Source organism: Cherax quadricarinatus, chromosome 59, assembly GCF_038502225.1.
Source record: "Cherax quadricarinatus isolate ZL_2023a chromosome 59, ASM3850222v1, whole genome shotgun sequence".
Classification (NCBI taxonomy): domain Eukaryota; kingdom Metazoa; phylum Arthropoda; class Malacostraca; order Decapoda; family Parastacidae; genus Cherax; species Cherax quadricarinatus.
The window spans coordinates 21,028,759-21,047,742 of NC_091350.1; the positions used below are offsets into that span (position 1 = coordinate 21,028,759).

The 18,984-nt window shown below is 48.7% G+C and overlaps 1 protein-coding gene across 6 annotated transcripts in view; it reads left to right on the top strand.

Moving 5' to 3' along the window:
- Window positions 1-18,984, top strand: part of CASK (peripheral plasma membrane protein CASK) — an 842,107-nt gene that overhangs the window by 702,213 nt on the left and 120,910 nt on the right. The gene's annotated exons all lie outside the window — the stretch shown is intronic.

An 18,984-nucleotide genomic window follows, 5' to 3' on the forward strand; every position in this document is an offset into this window, starting at 1 on the left:
AGATGGCACCAGCAGACAGCTGCAGTTAGACGGCACCAGCAGACAGCTGCAGTTTTCAATTTCTATGAAATATCAACAACTAAAAATAAACAAACAATTAGGTTAAATCACAGCAAGAAAAAGTAACAATATTGTTTTTAATTGAGAGGACACCACGAGCCCCCCCCGGGGCCCCCCGGGGCCCCCCGGGGGGGAAGGTGCCAGAGCTGGAGCACGAGCCCCCCCCGGGGCCCCCCGGGGCGGGGAAGGTGCCAGAGCCAGAGCACGAGCCCCCCTGGGGCGGGGAAGGTGCCAGAGCTAGAGCACGAGCCCCCCCGGGGCGGGGAAGGTGCCAGAGCTAGAGCACGAGCCCCCCAGGGCGGGGAAGGTGCCAGAGCACGAGCCCCCCTGGGGCGGGGAAGGTGCCAGAGCTAGAGCACGAGCCCCCCGGGGCGGGGAAGGTGCCAGAGCTAGAGCACGAGCCCCCCGGGGCGGGGAAGGTGCCAGAGCTAGAGCACGAGCCCCCCCGGGGCAGGAAAGGTGCTAGAGCTAGAGCACGAGCCCCCCGGGGCGGGGAAGGTGCCAGAGCTAGAGCACGAGCCCCTCTGGAGCGGGGAAGGTGCCAGAGCACGAGCCCCCCAGGGCGGGGAAGGTGCCAGAGCTAGAGCACGAGCCCCCCTGGGGCGGGGAAGGTGCCAGAGCCAGAGCACGAGCCCCCCTGGGGCGGGGAAGGTGCCAGAGCCAGAGCACGAGCCCCTCTGAAGCGGGGAAGGTGCCAGAGCCAGAGCACGAGCCCCCCTGGGGCGGGGAAAGTGCCAGAGCCAGAGCAGAGCCCCTCTGGAGCGGGGAAGGTGCCAGAGCACGAGCCCCCTGGGGCTGGAAAAATGGCAGACCAGAGGCCTAGCTTCCCCCTACAAGCCCCGTGAGGGCGGGGAATGGGGGTAGGCCTGGGAACAGTTGGTCCCAGAAGGTGAGGAGGTACTTGTACCTTCTCTCATGGGAGACATAGGTCTCAGACACTCCCAAGACAGGGAGCCAAGGCCGGGTCACCATATGGAAAAGACCCAGACCGGAAGAGTACCGGCGAATCAAGGAGACGAAGAAGCTGTCTGCTGGTGCCATCTAAGTGCAGCTGTTTGCTGGTGCCATCTAACTGCAGCTGTTTGCTGGTGCGGTCTACTGCTGCCGTCGATTGGTACTGTCTACCGGCGTTGATGCTGTCAATTTGATTAACAGCGACAAGCTTGATCACCTGCAAAATATCATCACAACGTACTGTAGCAGAGCAGAACACAACCCCCATCACTTGGCTCCGGTCATTACCTTCCTTCCAGCCTCCCTGGCACTCTCTCTCACCTCACTGTGTAAACTCTCTCTTGTTCACTGCCCCTTGGTAGGCGAAACGTATTAATGTTTTGGATAATCGCATGCGTGTCTTTTTCACGCACGTGGTGTTGTTGTTGCTGCTATCTGCTACAGCCGTCTTACTGGTGCTGGTATTGTCATGCGACATATAAACTAAATAATTTAGATATTAATACTACTGATTGCGAAAAGGATTTAGGAGTTCTGGTTAGTAGTAATAAAAAACCAAGACAACAGTGCATTAGTGTTCGCAATAAAGCTAACAGAATTCTTGGCTTCATATCTAGAAGTATAAATAATAGAAGTCCTCAGGTTGTTCTTCAACTCGGTATATCCTTGGTTAGGCCTCATTTAGACTATGCTGCTCAGTTCTGGTCACCGTATTACAGAATGGATATAAATGCTCTGTAAAACGTCCCCTCATGGAAGGTTCCTTGATGTTGGTGAGGGGCTCTTGATTTAGAGAATTGGATCTGTGCTCCAGTTCCCCGAATTAAGCCTGAATGCCTTCCACATCCCCCCCCCCGGGCGCTGTATAATCCTATGGGTTTAGCGCTTCCCCCTTGATTATAATAATAATAATCTGGAAAACGTACAGAGGAGGATGACAAAGTTGATCCCATGTATCAGAAATCTTCCCTATGAGGATAGACTGAGGGCCCTGAATCTGCACTCTCTCGAAAGGCGTAGAATTAGGTGGGATATGATCGAGGTGTATAAATGGAAAACAGGAATACATAAAGGGGATGTAAGTAGCGTGCTGAAAATTTCCAGCCAAGACAGGATTCGCAGCAATGGTTTCAAGTTAGAAAAATTCAGATTTAGGAAGGATATAGGAAAGCACTGGTTTGGTAATAGAGTTGTGGATGAGTGGAACAAACTCCCGAGTAGAGTTATTCAGGCTAAACCGTTGTGTAGTTTTAAAAATTGGTTAGATAAATACATGAGTGGGTGTGAGTTGGACCTGACTAGCTTGTGCTGCTGGGTCTGGTGCCGTGCTCTTTCCTAGAGTGGAGGTGACCAGACTGGGTGGGTCATTGGTCTATTCCGGGGGAAGGGGGACATGGACCTGCTCCGCATGGGTCAGTAGGCCTGTTGCAGTGTTCCTTCTTTCTTATGTTCTTATCTGTGTTGCTGCTGTCTCCTGCAGCCGTCTTACTGGTGCTGCTTTCAGGTGCTGGTATTGTCTGTGCTGCTGCTTTTGATATTGCTACTGTTTCCTAGTGCTTCGTTTTGGTGTGTGCTGGTACTGGTGCTGTCTGTTGGTACTGGTGCTGTCTGTTGGTACTGGTGCTGTCTAGTGGTGCTGGTGCGGCTGAAGTTAATGTGGCAGGGGGGGGGTTTGGCACTCGTGGCCACAACCTTTCCCTCCCCACACTCACTCTAGCCTAAAGTTGCCTCGTTTGTATGTCAGTGTGGACGCTAACCACCTCAGCCAGGCCTGCCTAACTACCATCAGTTGGCTGACTCTCCTCTGCTTGATGGTGTCACCTGCTCCAGCTTTTTTCTCTCCTCTAAGACATCGTCAGTGTGTGGCATTTGTTGAGTTTATAAAGTCCAGAGTCTGTTGTTGATGTTGTCCACAACCTTAGTACGATGATGATGATGATGATGATGATGATGATGATGATGATGATGATGATGATGATGAGGAGGAGGAGGAGGGAGAGAAGGACGATGGTGATGATAATAATGATGAATACTGAATGATAATAATGAATCAGAATAATGATGAATAAATAACGAATACTGAATGATAAAAATGATGAATGAATGATAATGAATAGTAATGATGACGACACGGACAGTAACAAACTTCGGGTTATTAACCCAGGAAGATTAATAACTCGCGCCAAGCCAAGAAAGCCAGGCTATGTGGCTTATCTCCGCTGTGATGCCACCAAGCCTCCTCCCCAGGATGCCACCAAGCCTCCTCCCCAGGATGCCACCAAGTCTCCTCCCCAGGATGCCACCAAGTCTCCTCCCCAGGATGCCACCAAGTCTCCTCCCCAGGATGCCACCAAGCCTCCTCCCCAGGATGCCACCAAGTCTCCTCCCCAGGATGCCACCAAGTCTCCTCCCCAAGATGCCACCAAGCCTCCTCCCCAGGATGCCACCAAGCCTCCTCCCCAGGATGCCACCAAGCCTCCTCCCCAGGATGCCACCAAGTCTCCTCCCCAGGATGCCACCAAGTCTCCTCCCCAGGATGCCACCAAGCCTCCTCCCCAGGATGCCACCAAGTCTCCTCCCCAGGATGCCACCAAGTCTCCTCCCCAGGATACCACCAAGCCTCCTCCCCAGGATGCCACCAAGCCTCCTCCCCAGGATGCCACCAAGCCTCCTCCCCAGGATGCCACCAAGCCTCCTCCCCAGGATGCCACCAAGCCTCCTCCCCAGGATATCACCAAGCCTCCTCCCCAGGATGCCACCAAGCCTCCTCCCCAGGATGCCACCAAGCCTCCTCCCCAGGATGCCACCAAGCCTCCTCCCCAGGATGCCACCAAGTCTCCTCCCCAGGATGCCACCAAGTCTCCTCCCCAGGATGCCACCAAGCCTCCTCCCCAGGATGCCACCAAGTCTCCTCCCCAGGATGCCACCAAGTCTCCTCCCCAGGATGCCACCAAGCCTCCTCCCCAGGATGCCACCAAGCCTCCTCCCCAGGATGTCACCAAGCCTCCTCCCCAGGATGCCACCAAGTCTCCTCCCCAGGATGCCACCAAGCCTCCTCCCCAGGATGCCACCAAGTCTCCTCCCCAGGATGCCACCAAGTCTCCTCCCCAGGATGCCACCAAGTCTCCTCCCCAGGATGCCACCAAGTCTCCTCCCCAGGATGCCACCAAGTCTCCTCCCCAGGATGCCACCAAGTCTCCTCCCCAGGATGCCACCAAGTCTCCTCCCCAGGATGCCACCAAGCCTCCTCCCCAGGATGCCACCAAGCCTCCTCCCCAGGATGCCACCAAGTCTCCTCCCCAGGATGCCACCAAGCCTCCTCCCCAGGATGCCACCAAGTCTCCTCCCCAGGATGCCACCAAGCCTCCTCCCCAGGATGCCACCAAGTCTCCTCCCCAGGATGCCACCAAGTCTCCTCCCCAGGATGCCACCAAGTCTCCTCCCCAGGATGCCACCAAGTCTCCTCCCCAGGATGCCACCAAGTCTCCTCCCCAGGATGCCACCAAGTCTCCTCCCCAGGATGCCACCAAGTCTCCTCCCCAGGATGCCACCAAGTCTCCTCCCCAGGATGCCACCAAGTCTCCTCCCCAGGATGCCACCAAGTCTCCTCCCCAGGATGCCACCAAGTCTCCTCCCCAGGATGCCACCAAGCCTCCTCCCCAGGATGCCACCAAGCCTCCTCCCCAGGATGCCACCAAGCCTCCTCCCCAGGATGCCACCAAGCCTCCTCCCCAGGATGCCACCAAGCCTCCTCCCCAGGATATCACCAAGCCTCCTCCCCAGGATGCCACCAAGCCTCCTCCCCAGGATGCCACCAAGCCTCCTCCCCAGGATGCCACCAAGCCTCCTCCCCAGGATGCCACCAAGCCTCCTCCCCAGGATGCCACCAAGCCTCCTCCCCAGGATATCACCAAGCCTCCTCCCCAGGATGCCACCAAGCCTCCTCCTCAGGATGCCACCAAACCTCCTCCCCAGGATGCCACCAAGCCTCCTCCCCAGGATGCCACCAAGTCTCCTCCCCAGGATGCCACCAAGCCTCCTCCCCAGGATGCCACCAAGCTTCCTCCCCAGGATGCCACCAAGCCTCCTTTCCAGGATGCCACCAAACCTCCCCAGGATGCCACCAAACCTCCTCCCCAGGATGCCACCAAACCTCCTCCCCAGGATGCCACCAAGCCTCCTCCCCAGGATACCACCAAACCTCCTCCCCAGGATGCCACCAAACCTCCTCCCAGGATGCCACCAAGCCTCCTCCCCAGGATGCCACCAAGCCTCCTCCCCAGGATGCCACCTAGCCTCCTCCCCAGGATGCCACCAAGCCTCCTCCCAGGATGCCACCAAGCTTCCTCCCCAGGATGCCACCAAGCCTCCTCCCCAGGATGCCACCAAGCCTCCCCAGGATGCCACCAAGCCTCCTCCCCAGGATGCCACCAAGCCTCCTCTCCAGGATGCCACCAAGTCTCCTCCCCAGGATGCCACCAAACCTCCTCCTCCCCAGGATGCCACCAAACCTCCTCCCCAGGATGCCACCAAACCTCCTCCCCAGGATGCCACCAAGCCTCCTCCCCAGGATGCCACCAAGCCTCCTCCCCAGGATACCACCAAACCTCCTCCCCAGGATGCCACCAAACCTCCTCCCAGGATGCCACCAAGCCTCCTCCCCAGGATGCCACCAAGCCTCCTCCCCAGGATCCCACCAAGCCTCCTCCCCAGGATGCCACCAAGCCTCCTCCCAGGATGCCACCAAGCTTCCTCCCCAGGATGCCACCAAACCTCCTCCCCAGGATGCCACCAAGCCTCCCCAGGATGCCACCAAGCCTCCTCCCCAGGATGCCACCAAGCCTCCTCTCCAGGATGCCATCAAACCTCCCCAGGATGCCACCAAACCTCCTCCCCAGGATGCCACCAAACCTCCTCCCCAGGATGCCACCAAGCCTCCTCCCCAGGATGCCACCAAGCCTCCTCCCCAGGATGCCACCACACCTCCCCAGGATGCCACCAAGCCTCCTCCCCAGGATGCCACCAAACCTCCTCCCCAGGATGCCACCAAGCCTCCTCCCCAGGATGCCACCACACCTCCTCCCCAGGATGCCACCAAGCCTCCTCCCCAGGATGCCACCAAACCTCCTCCCCAGGATGCCACCAAGCCTCCTCCCCAGGATGCCACCACACCTCCTCCCCAGGATGCCACCAAGCCTCCTCCCCAGGATGCCACCAAACCTCCTCCCCAGGATGCCACCAAACCTCCTCCCCAGGATGCCACCAAGCCTCCTCCCCAGGATGCCACCCTCAACACCCCAATTTCAGTAATTATTGACTTAAACCGTAGATAAATTGTTCAGTAAACCGACAGCTTGATGAATGAGACACTTATGCAACACTTGGGTATCTTTATTGTGGAAACGTTTCGCCAACCGGTGGCTTCCTTAGTCCAATACAGAGAGGAATGGTGCAAGATCATAAAGAGCTTGAGGTAATCAGTCCCTCTTCCGCCATTATTTTCCGTATTGGACTGAGGAAGCCACTGGCTGGCGAAACGTTTCCACAGTAAAGATGCCAGAACACTTGCCCTGGCGCCACGCCTCACCACACACTTGCCCTGACGCCACGCCTCACCACACACTTGCCCTGACGCCACGCCTCACCACACACTTGCCCTGACGCCACGCCTCACCACACACTTGCCCTGACGCCACGCCTCACCGCACACTTGCCCTGACGCCACGCCTCACCGCACACTTGCCCTGACGCCACGCCTCACCGCACACTTGCCCTGACGCCACGCCTCACCACACACTTGCCCTGACGCCACGCCTCACCACACACTTGCCCTGACGCCACGCCTCACCGCACACTTGCCCTGACGCCACGCCTCACCACACACTTGCCCTGACGCCACGCCTCACCGCACACTTGCCCTGACGCCACGCCTCACCACACACTTGTCCTGACGCCACGCCTCACCACACACTTGTCCTGACGCCACGCCTCACCACACACTTGCCCTGACGCCACGCCTCACCACACACTTGCCCTGACGCCACGCCTCACCACACACTTGCCCTGACGCCACGCCTCACCACACACTTGCCCTGACGCCACGCCTCACCACACACTTGCCCTGACGCCACGCCTCACCACACACTTGCCCTGACGCCACGCCTCACCACACACTTGTCCTGACGCCACGCCTCACCACACACTTGTCCTGACGCCACGCCTCACCACACACTTGCCCTGACGCCACGCCTCACCACACACTTGCCCTGACGCCACGCCTCACCACACACTTGCCCTGACGCCACGCCTCACCACACACTTGCCCTGACGCCACGCCACACCACCCACTTGCCCTGACGCCACGCCTCACCACACACTTGTCCTGACGCCACGCCTCACCACACACTTGACCTGACGCCACGCCTCACCACACACTTGCCCTGACGCCACGCCTCACCACACACTTGCCCTGACGCCACGCCTCACCACACACTTGTCCTGACGCCACGCCTCACCACACACTTGTCCTGACGCCACGCCTCACCACACACTTGCCCTGATGCCACGCCTCACCACACACTTGCCCTGACGCCACGCCTCACCACACACTTGCCCTGATGCCACGCCTCACCACACACTTGCCCTGACGCCACGCCTCACCACACACTTGCCCTGACGCCACGCCTCACCACACACTTGCCCTGATGCCACGCCTCACCACACACTTGCCCTGACGCCACGCCTCACCACACACTTGCCCTGACGCCACGCCTCACCACACACGGGTATTTAGCCGGATGATCTGCTTTCTGCTCTAACCTGCTTGGTTATCTTTCCTGCTGCTGCTAAAATACTACTCTTGCCTGCTGCTGCTGCTGTTTCTGTTTGCTACTAGACACTATCAACTATATGGCTAGAGTTGCCTTCAATATTGCCCTCACTATCCCCAGGCCCGGTGGCCTGGTGGCTAAAGCTCCCGCTTCACACACGGAGGGCCCGGGTTCGATTCCCGGCGGGTGGAAACATTTCGACACGTTTCCTTACACCTGTTGTCCTGTTCACCTAGCAGCAAATAGGTACCTGGGTGTTAGTCGACTGGTGTGGGTCGCATCCTGGGGGACAAGATTAAGGACCCCAATGGAAATAAGTTAGACAGTCCTCGATGACGCACTGACTTTCTTGGGTTATCCTGGGTGGCTAACCCTCCGGGGTTAAAAATCCGAACGAAATCTTATCTTATCTTATCTTACTACAGTCAGTATACGAAAATACTTTGATTAAAGTTCCAGTGGCACTCAAAACGGGGTGCCACCAGACAGTGCCTCTAAACACTAGCATCAACTCAACCTCCTCGAATGGTCGTTCAGCTATAGCTCCTGGTCCGCAAGTTTTAAACATCAATCGTCCAGTGTCTTGTGTTATGAAGAGAATAAATCCATATATACCTAATACCCAAAAATATAGATAAATTTTAAATGTTTTTCATTCGCATTGAAAAACAAATAAATATTTACGCTGCTCTAATATTTTCTGTCCATTAATCATTTTGTAATGAAAAAGGACAATGATGTTTTGGTTGAGAATCCCATGTGATGTTGTACATGTATTATACATATGAGGCCTTTAATTTCCTGTTGCTTTGTTCCTTTTTAATTTGTATGATGAACGTGATGGCTGCGAATTATTACCGATACGCTGAAATGAGTTTATTTGTGGTACTGAACTTTCCACTGTGATTAAAAGTTCCTCTGTAAGTTTTTAAAGGTGGAGAGTGAGTGGGCTTACTAGGAGCGTTCAGCGGAAGAACGTCAGCCATAAACTCTGTCATTAGGGAGGCCTGGTCACGGACCGAGCCGCGGGGGCGTTGACCCCTGGAACACCTTCCAGGTATACCCCTGGAGCTTTGTCACGCTGGAGGGCGAAACGTGGCCGGATAAACAACGGACACTTGGCCGACAGACATTTGACCGAAGAACTATTGGCCTACCGGACACTGCACCGACAGCCACTTGGCCGAACTAACAATAGATCGAACGGATAATTAGGTTATGTTTGGTTAAATTAGGTTATGAATGCCATTTTGGCCACATGTCTATTCTGTCAAATGTGTTCGGTGAAATGTTCGTCGGCGAAGTGTACGTCGGCCAAATGTTCGGGAGCCCTTGCATCTGTCCATTTTCCTGACAATATATCAGCCATTTTTCAGTTAATTAGCCAATAAATCTGCCATTTTTTAAAATCAGTGAGTTATTGCAATGTTGACTGGAAGAACATTCAATTCCAATAAATCCTCATTACCCAGATTTTTGGAATCCTAATCAGCCATATTTTTGCAGTCCTCATACACCAGATTTTTCAATTCTCATCAACCAGATTTTTACAGTCCTCATCAACCAGATTTTTGCAATCCTCGTCAACCAGAGTTTTGCAATCCTCATCGACCAGATTTTTCAATTCTCATCAACCAGATTTTTACAGTCGTCATCAACCAGATTTTTGCAATAAACTAACTAGCCGACAATTAGTTAATCTCACTCCCCTATAACAACAAAAACTAATAATTACTAGCCAGTGTAAATGTGTTGAGTTACACAGTGCATCAAATGCAAATATCTCGTTTAAATATTCATAACACACACACACAACAGGACACAGCAGCCTAATGTAATGAACATATTAAAAAAATCGATTAATGACTAATAAATGTCTAATATTCCTGCCTGATTCAATTGCTCGTGTCACTGGAGTAATCAAGACCATTAGCGTTTTCCAGGGATATTTTTAACAGCTTCATTAAAATTATCTTCTTCGTGATTAAGTCTTAACCAGTTTAAGTTTACTTCCTGGTTTTAAATTCACCATATTTTTCGAAAAATTTTGCCTACGTGTCCTAATGTGGGTATGTAAATTTTTATTAATAAAAATTGGACTGGAACACTAGGCTAAGTTATTTAGAATGGATTATCCAGGACTGGAGCACTGAACTAGGTTATCCAGGACTGGAACACTGGACTAGATTATCTAATACTGGAACACTGAACTAAGTTATCCAGGACTGGAACACTGGACTAGGTTATTCATGACTGCAACACTGGACTAGGTTATCCAGGACTGGAACACTGGACTAGGTTATCCAGGACTGGAACACTGGACTAGGTTATCCAGGACCGGAACACTAGACTAGGTTATCCAGGACTGGAACACTAGACTAGGTTATCCAGGACTGGAACACTAGACTAGGTTATCCAGGACTGGAACACTAGACTAGGTTATCCAGGACTGGAACACTAGACTAGGTTATCCAGGACTGGAACACTAGACTAGGTTATCCAGGACTGGAACACTAGACTAGGTTATCCAGGACTGGAACACTAGACTAGGTTATCCAGGACTGGAACACTAGACTAGGTTATCCAGGACTGGAACACTAGACTAGGTTATCCAGGACTGGAATACTAGGTTAGGTTGAAGAATTAGACACTTGTGCAACATTTAAGAATCTTTATTTTGTAAACGTTTCGCCGGCTAGTATTTTCTTCAGTCCAATACAAAGAAGAGAGGTGGAATATTAGGAGTTTTAGGTAATCAGTCCCACAGCCTAGAGACTGTGTGAATCTTTTTATTGGACTGAGGAAGCCACTGACTGGCTGGCGAAACGTTTCCAGAATAAAGATTACCAAGTGTTGCACAAGTGTGTTATATGTCAGTAATAATAATAATATTAATAATAATAATAACCAGCACTGTATTCTCGGCGCAGATTATCGATGATTGTCGGGTTAAATTATCCTGGATTTATCAACACAGTTGATTAGTAACTTTTATGGTGCGAATTTGTTTCTGGTAAATAAAGCTTTGAGGTCAAGTTTAAATTAAAATTGTTCCAACCCCGAATGTAATTGTATCCCCCTTCTCGCTGTGTGTATGTATGTATGTATGTGTATGTATGTATGTATGTGTATGTATGTATGAGTGTATGTATGTATGTGTATGTATGTATGAGTGTATGTATGAGTGTATGTATGTATGTATGTATGAGTGTATGTATGTATGTATGTATGTGTATGTATGTATGAGTGTATGTATGTATGTATGAGTGTATGTATGTATGTATGTATGAGTGTATGTATGTATGTATGTATGAGTGTATGTATGTATGTATGTGTATGTATGTATGAGTGTATGTATGTATGTATGAGTGTATGTATGTATGTATGTATGAGTGTATGTATGTATGTATGTGTATGTATGTATATGTATGTATGAGTGTATGTATGTATGTATGAGTGTATGTATGTATGTGTATGTATGTATATGTATGTATGTATGAGTGTATGTATGTATGAGTGTATGTATGTATATGTATGTATGAGTGTATGTATGTATGTATGAGTGTATGTATGTATGTATGTATGTGTATGTATGTATGAGTGTATGTATGTATGTATGAGTGTGTGTATGTATGTATGTATGTATGAGTGTATGTATGTATGTATGTGTATGTATGTATGAGTGTATGTATGTATGAGTGTATGTATGTATGTATGAGTGTATATATGTATGTATGTGTATGTATGTATGAGTGTATGTATGTATGTATGAGTGTATGTATGTATGAGTATGTATGTATGAGTATATATGTATGTATGTATGAGTGTATGTATGTGTATGTATGAGTGTATGTATGTATGTATGTATGAGTGTATGTATGTATGTATGTGTATGTATGAGTGTATGTATGAGTATGTATGTATGTATGTATGTGTATGTATGTATGAGTGTATGTATGTATGAGTGTATGTATGTATGAGTGTATGTATGTATGAGTGTATGTATGTATGTATGTGTATGTATGTATGAGTGTATGTATGTATGTATGAGTGTATGTATGTATGTATGTATGAGTGTATATATGTATGTATGTATGTGTATGTATGTATGAGTGTATGTATGTATGTATGAGTGTATGTATGTATGAGTATATATGTATGTATGTATGTATGAGTGTATGTATGTATGTATGTATATGTATGTATGAGTGTATGTATGTATGTATGAGTGTATGTATGTATGTATGAGTGTATGTATGTATGAGTATGTATGTATGTGTATGTATGTATGAGTGTATGTATGTATGTATGAGTGTATGTATGTATGAGTATGTATGTATGTATATGTATGTATGTATGTATGAGTGTATGTATGTATGTATGTATGTATATGTCTGTATGTATGTATGTATGTATGTGTGTGTATATAAAAAAGGGTCCACCTCTGGTGCAATATATTAAGTCCCATAACCTTGGAGAACTAAGTCAAATGTCTTCCAGGAAGGGTGTAGAGACCTATCCTAGAGTCCATCTGAGTACTAATCTTCTACCACCCCATATATATATGGGATGGTCATGGGGGGTGAGTTGAACGATAGCTTTAGGGTTTTCGTGTTCCAATCAACACATCATCAGGAATTTGCAATGTTGCAGAAGAGAGGATGAAATCCGAGCAAACACGTTCATAGTGAACGTTTTTGCTAGAATGAGGCAGGAGGGAAGCAGTAGAGAATAAGTGCCTAGGCGTGCCAACCAGTGCCCAGTGCCTGGAAGGTTGAATCAGAGAATACAGTACCTAACAGGGAGGCAACAACGAGTCATAGTACGTGACGAGGTGTCAGAGTGAGTGCCTGTGACGAGCGGGGTTCCACAGGGGTCAGTCCTAAGACCAGTGTTGTTTTTGATTTATGTGAATGACATGACGGAAGGGATAGAGTCAGAAGTGTCCGTGTTTGCAGATAATGTGAAGTTAATGAGGAGAATTAAATCGGATGAGGATCAGGCAGAACTGCAAAGAGACCTGGACAGGCTTAAAGATTGGTCCAGCAACTGGCTCCTCGAATTTAACCCCACCAAATGCAAAGTCATGAAGATTGGGGAAGGGCAAAGAAGACCGCAGACAGAGTATAGGCTAGGCGGACAAAGACTGCAAACTTCGCTCAAGGAAAAGGAACTTGGGGTGAGTAGAATACCGAGCACATCTCCTGAGGGGCACATCAACCAGATAACTGCTGCAGAACATGGGTGCCTGGCATACCTAAGAATAGCGTTCCGATACCTCAGCAGGGAATCATTCAAGACTCTGTACACCGTGTACGTCAGGCCCATATTGGAGTATACAGCACCAGTTTCGAACCCACACCTGGTCAAGCACGTCAAGAAATTAGAGAAAGTGCAAAGCTTTGTAACAAGACTAGTCCCAGAGATAAGGGGAATGTCCTACGAAGAAAGGTTAAGGGAAATCAGCCAGACGACATTGGAGGACAGGAGGTTTAGGGGAGACCTGATAACGATATATAATATACTGAGAGGAATTGACAAGGTGGATAGGGATAGAATGCTTCAGAGATGGGATACAGCAACAAGGGGTCACAATTGGAATTTGAAGATTCATATGGTCAAAGGGATGTTAGGAAGTATTTCTTCAGTCATAGAGTTGTCAGGAAGTGGAATAGTCTGGAGAATGACGTAGTGGAGGCAGGAACCATACATAGTTTTAAGACGAGGTTTGATAAAGCTCATGGAGCAGGGAGTGTGTGACTTAGTACGATCAGTGAAGAGACGGGGACCAGGAGCTATGAATCGACCCCTGCAGCCACAAATAGGTGAGTACAAATGGGTAAGTACACATACACACGCACACATCAAGCTCACGGAGCAGGGATCAGTGAAGAGGCGGGGCCAGGAGCGGAGTATCGACCCCTGCAACCACAATTAGGTGAGTACACACACAATAAGACTAGTCCCGGAGCTAAGGGGTATGTCCTACGAAGAGTAGTTAAGGGAAATCGACCTGACGACACTGGAAGACAGGAGAGATAAGGGGGATATGAGAACGACATATAAAATACTGAAAGGAATCGACAAGGTGGACAGAGACAGGATGTTCCAGAGATGGGACACAGGAACAAAGAGTCACAGTTGAAATTTGAAGACTCAGATGAATCACAGGGATGTTAGGAAGTATTTCGTCAGTCACAGAGTTGTCAAGAAGTGGAGTAGTCTGGGAAGTAATGTAGTGGAGGCAGGATCCATACATAGCTTTAAGAAAGGGTATGATAAAGCTCACAGAGGAGTGAGTGACCCAATAGCGACCAGTGAAGAGGCGGGGCCAGGTGCTGTGACTCGACCCCTGCAACCACAACTAGGTGAGTACACACACACAGATCCTGAGGAAAGACAGAGGTAGTGGAGGAGTGGCATTGCTCATCAAAACCGATGGGATTTTGATGAGCTGGAGAGAGGAGACAGTGGAGAAGAGATTACATAATAGGAACACTTCAGTCTGGAGGTCCCAAGGTGGTAATTGCAGTGATGTATATCCCACCACATAACCTCAGGAGGCCAAGGCAAGAGTATGATGAGAGTAATAGAGCGATGGTTGACACACTGGCTGACGTGGTAGTGGTATGGGTGACTTCAGCCACAAGGAAATCGACTGAGAGAACCTGGAGCCACATGGGGGCCAAGAAACGTGGAGGGCTAAGACGATGGAGATGGTACTGGAAAACCTCATGTACCAACAGGTAAAGGACACTACCAGAGAGAGAGGAGAGGATAAACCAGAAAGACTGGACCCAGTATTCACCTTTTTGTAGTGCAGATATTGAGGACATCACATATGAAAGACCCCTCGGGGCCAGTGATCATGTGGTTCTGAGCTTCGAATACACAGTAGAGTTACAAGTGAAGAGGGAAGCAGGAAGGGCAGGACGAATGAAGCCAAACTACAAGAGAGGGGACTACACAGGCATGAAGAATTTCCTGCACTGGGTTCAGTGGGATAAAGAACTGGCAGGGAAGTCAGTAAACGAGATGATGGAATATGTGACAACAATATGAATGGAAGCTGAGGAGAGGTTTGTACCCAAGGGTAACAGGAATAACGAGAAAGCCAGGATGAGCCCTTGGTTCACCCAAAGGTGTAGAGAGGCCAAAACCAAGTGTGATAGAGAATCGAAGAAGTATAGAAGGCAAAGGACCCAGGAGAATAAGGAGAGCAGTCGTAGAGTCAGAAATGAATATGCACTGGTAAGAAGGGAGGCCCAACGACAATACGAAAATAACATAACAGCGAAAGCCAAATCTGACCCGAAGCTGTTGTACAGCCACATCAGGAGGAAAACAATAGTCAACGACCAGGTAGTCAGGCTGAGGAAGGAAGGAAAGGAGATCACAAGAAGCGACCGCAAAGTATGTGAGGAGCTCAACATGAGATTCAAAGAAGTGTTCACAGAGAAGACAGAAGGAACTCCAGAAGGATGGAGAGGTGGGGTACACCATCAAGTGTTAGACACAATACATACAACCGAGGAAGGAGTGAAGAGGCTGCTAAGTGAGCTAGATACCTCAAAGGCTATGGGGCCAGATAATATCTCTCCATGGGACCTGGGAGATGGAGCAGAGGTGCTATGTGTACCACTAACAACAATCTTCAACACGTCTATCTAAACAGGGCGACTACCTGAGGTATGGAAGACAGCAAATGTAGTCCAATTTTTAAAAAAGGAGACAGACACGAAGCATGAAGTACAGACCAGTGTCACTGACATGTATAGCATGCAGTAATGGAGAAGGTTATCAGGAAAAGAGTGCTGTAGCACCAAGAAAGGAATGAGCTTATCAATGACAGCCAGCATGGTTTCAAGGATGGGAAATCCCTAGTCACAAACCTACTGGAGGTCTATGACAGCAGTAAGACAAAAGAGTGGTTAGATTGCATTTTCTTGGACTGTAAGAAAGCGTATGGCACAGTTTCACACCTGAGATTAGTGCAAAAGCTGGAGGACCAGGCAGGGATAACAGTGAAGGCACTCCAATGGATCAGGGAATACCCGTCAGGAAGACAACAGCGAGTCATGGTATGTGGCGAGGTGTCAGTGGGTGCCTGTGATGAGTAGGGTTCCACAGGGGTCAGTCCTAGGATCGGTACTGTTTCTGGTATTTGTGAACGACGTTACGGAAGGAATAGACTCTGAAGTGTCCCTGTTTGCAGATGATGAGAAGAATTGATGAGCAACATCTGGATATCTTTATTGTAGACGTTTCGCCATCCAGTGGCTTTACCAATACAGATTCTAGGACATAATTTGAAGACAGTAGAACTATATACAAAAGATGAGGTAATCAGTCCCTCAGCCTTGGAGTTGGTGTGAAGAGCACTGTAGTCGTGAAGATTCAGGAGCATACGTAGGCAAGGAGACTGGCACTTATATACTAACGTCAGGTGGAAAGGGACAGGTAGCAGACGAGGGCATAGTCACTGGTAGACCGGATTCCCCAGTGGAAGTAGGTCATATCCAAAGGAATGGGTAAGTTGTAGTAATAGTTGTAGTAGCCATGAAGAAGGTCATGTAGATGTCCTCTGAACCAAGATTCCATGATGCTAGGTATGTTGGGTATGATCTTCGTTCACTGGGAAATCCCGCCTACCAGTGACTATGCCCTCGTCTGCTACCCGTCCGTTTCCACCTGACGTTAGTATATAAGCGCCGGTCTCCTTGCCTCTGCTCCAGAATCTTCACGACTACGGTGCTTTTCACACCAACTCCAAGGCTGAGGGACTGATTACCTCATCTTTTGTATATAGTTCTACTGGCTTCAAATTATGTTCTACTGGCCCATACTTGGCAGGTCCATGTCAAATCCAACCCACCAACAAAAACATTTGCCCAATCCATCCTCAGCACTACCCAAGCAATACACCCCGGCAACTCCCCAACCAATGTGCAAGTTCCACTCAAATCCAATCCCTCTGACTTATAAGAAGACAAGAAAGGAGGAACACTGCAGCAGACCAACCGTCAAACACTAGGCAGGTTCCCCTTAAACCCAAAACCAAACCCACAAACAAAAACACCTGCCCAACCCACCTTCAACTCCACCCATGGAATAAGCATTGAAAACCAGGGCATTATTAAAGAGGGTACTGAAGCACCTGGTCCATCACCAGGGTAGTAAAGGAGCTAAGTACCTGGTCCATCACCAGGGTAGTAAAGGAGCTAAGTACCTGGTCCATCACCAGGGCGTTGAAGAAGCTGAAGTTCCTGATCAGACGGGCTATGGTTCGTACGTTGGATTGCGTGCAGCCAGCAGTAACAGCCTGATTCACCGTAAGGTCTTTTCGTGGACCGGGCCGCGGGGGCGTTAACCCCCGGAACACTCTCCAGGTTGATTACATCACTGCAGTACATACCTGAGTTAAGTGTTTCCTAGTGCAGTAAATTGATCAAGTTGTAGCTGGCTCGCGCTGCTGTCCTGTTCAACCTTCCATCTGCAAATCCACTTCGTCTAGTTATAATTGAGATATCAATTATAACTTCAGACATATACGCTTCCCGTGGAGAGAGTAACTTGCCTCAGTTATAACCAACAATTTTCGTAAGTAAAGAAAGTAAAAAAGTTAGTCATTAGGTATAAGACAAACTAGATATACAAATTACATGTTGATAAATGAGACATTTGGCTATCTTTATCCTGGAAACGTTTCGCCAGCTAGTGGCTTCTTCAGTCCTATACGGAGAAGAACGGTGGGCGATGAGGAGTTTGAGGTAATCAGTCCCTCAGCCTGGAGTCAATGTGTTCAGTCCATCAATCTTGATGGACCGTAAATGAACTCAATCTGTTCAACTTCCGATATCCCTCGTGCCCTGAACGGGTCGGTCATCACTCTGCAACACTCTAAGAGAACACAAGAGATTTGTAAAATGTCACCATTGGCACTGTGCTCCTTATTTTGAAAGTTATCATTATCCTTCCCATCTCTTTCACGTGTTCCTTTATTTCTATTTGGTGATCCTCTTGGGTTTTATATACAGTGTTCCTTTTGAGTTCTTCATTCTTTCCATATCTAAGCAGCTGGAACTTATCACCATTGAACGTCATGTTCTCCACTGTCCACTGGTAAACTCTGCTTATGGCTTCCTGTAATTTTTGAGTATCTTCTGCCATAGTGGTTTTTATGCTTATTTTGGTGTCATCTATAAGTGATGATAGAAAAGTGTGACGGGTGATTTTATTTTTGTCTGCTATGAGGATGAGAAACAGCAGAGGTGCCAGGACAGTGCCTTGGGCAACTGAGCTTTTTAACTCATTAAGTCTGAATTTTTGCTATGTATACCACTACTCTGTGTTCTGTCTATCAGGTTGAAAATCCATCTGCTTCACCTTCCCCATTTTTGCTCTCATTTTTCTTTTAGTAAAATACACTTGCATTGAAAGTTTGAAGCCGACCAGAGAATCCATTCTCCAAATATCCTTCAGAAACTAATAATTCCAACAATTTTACTTATACACAACTTTAAACCTTGGTGAGCTTTTCTTTGTAATATATACATCAACGTTTGAAGACAGTCTAATATCTCACGACAAAAAATAAATCAAATAAAGATGGCCTCAGAACTGTATTTATTGGTTAAAATTGAGGAAGACCTTAAAGTTTTCATGAAACGAAAAAAAATATATTTTGTGGTATTTTATCAGATAATTTCACATGTTTTTTTTAGGAAATAAAACTTGTATAGACAGAGTGCAGTAAGAAATTTGATCCTGTTAAATAACAGTCCTCTGGACCATGACTATCATGGTCATGGACAATTATTATTATTATAATCAAGGGGAAGCGCTAAACCCGGAGGATTATACAGCGCCTTGGGGGGGGGGGATGTGGAAGGCATTCAGGCTTAATTCGGGGAACTGGAGCACAGATCCAATTCCCTAAATCAAGAGCCCCTCACCAACATCAAGGAACCGTCCTTGAGGGGGGTCATGGACAAACCATGTACCATGGGATGAACTAAGACAAGTGTTCACACAGGCAGGTGAACACCTAAATTAATCACGAAGACTTTACGTAACGTTACACTATTAAGATGATAAAGTTAAGCTGCGGAATGCAACACTGAAGTACAAATTCATTCAC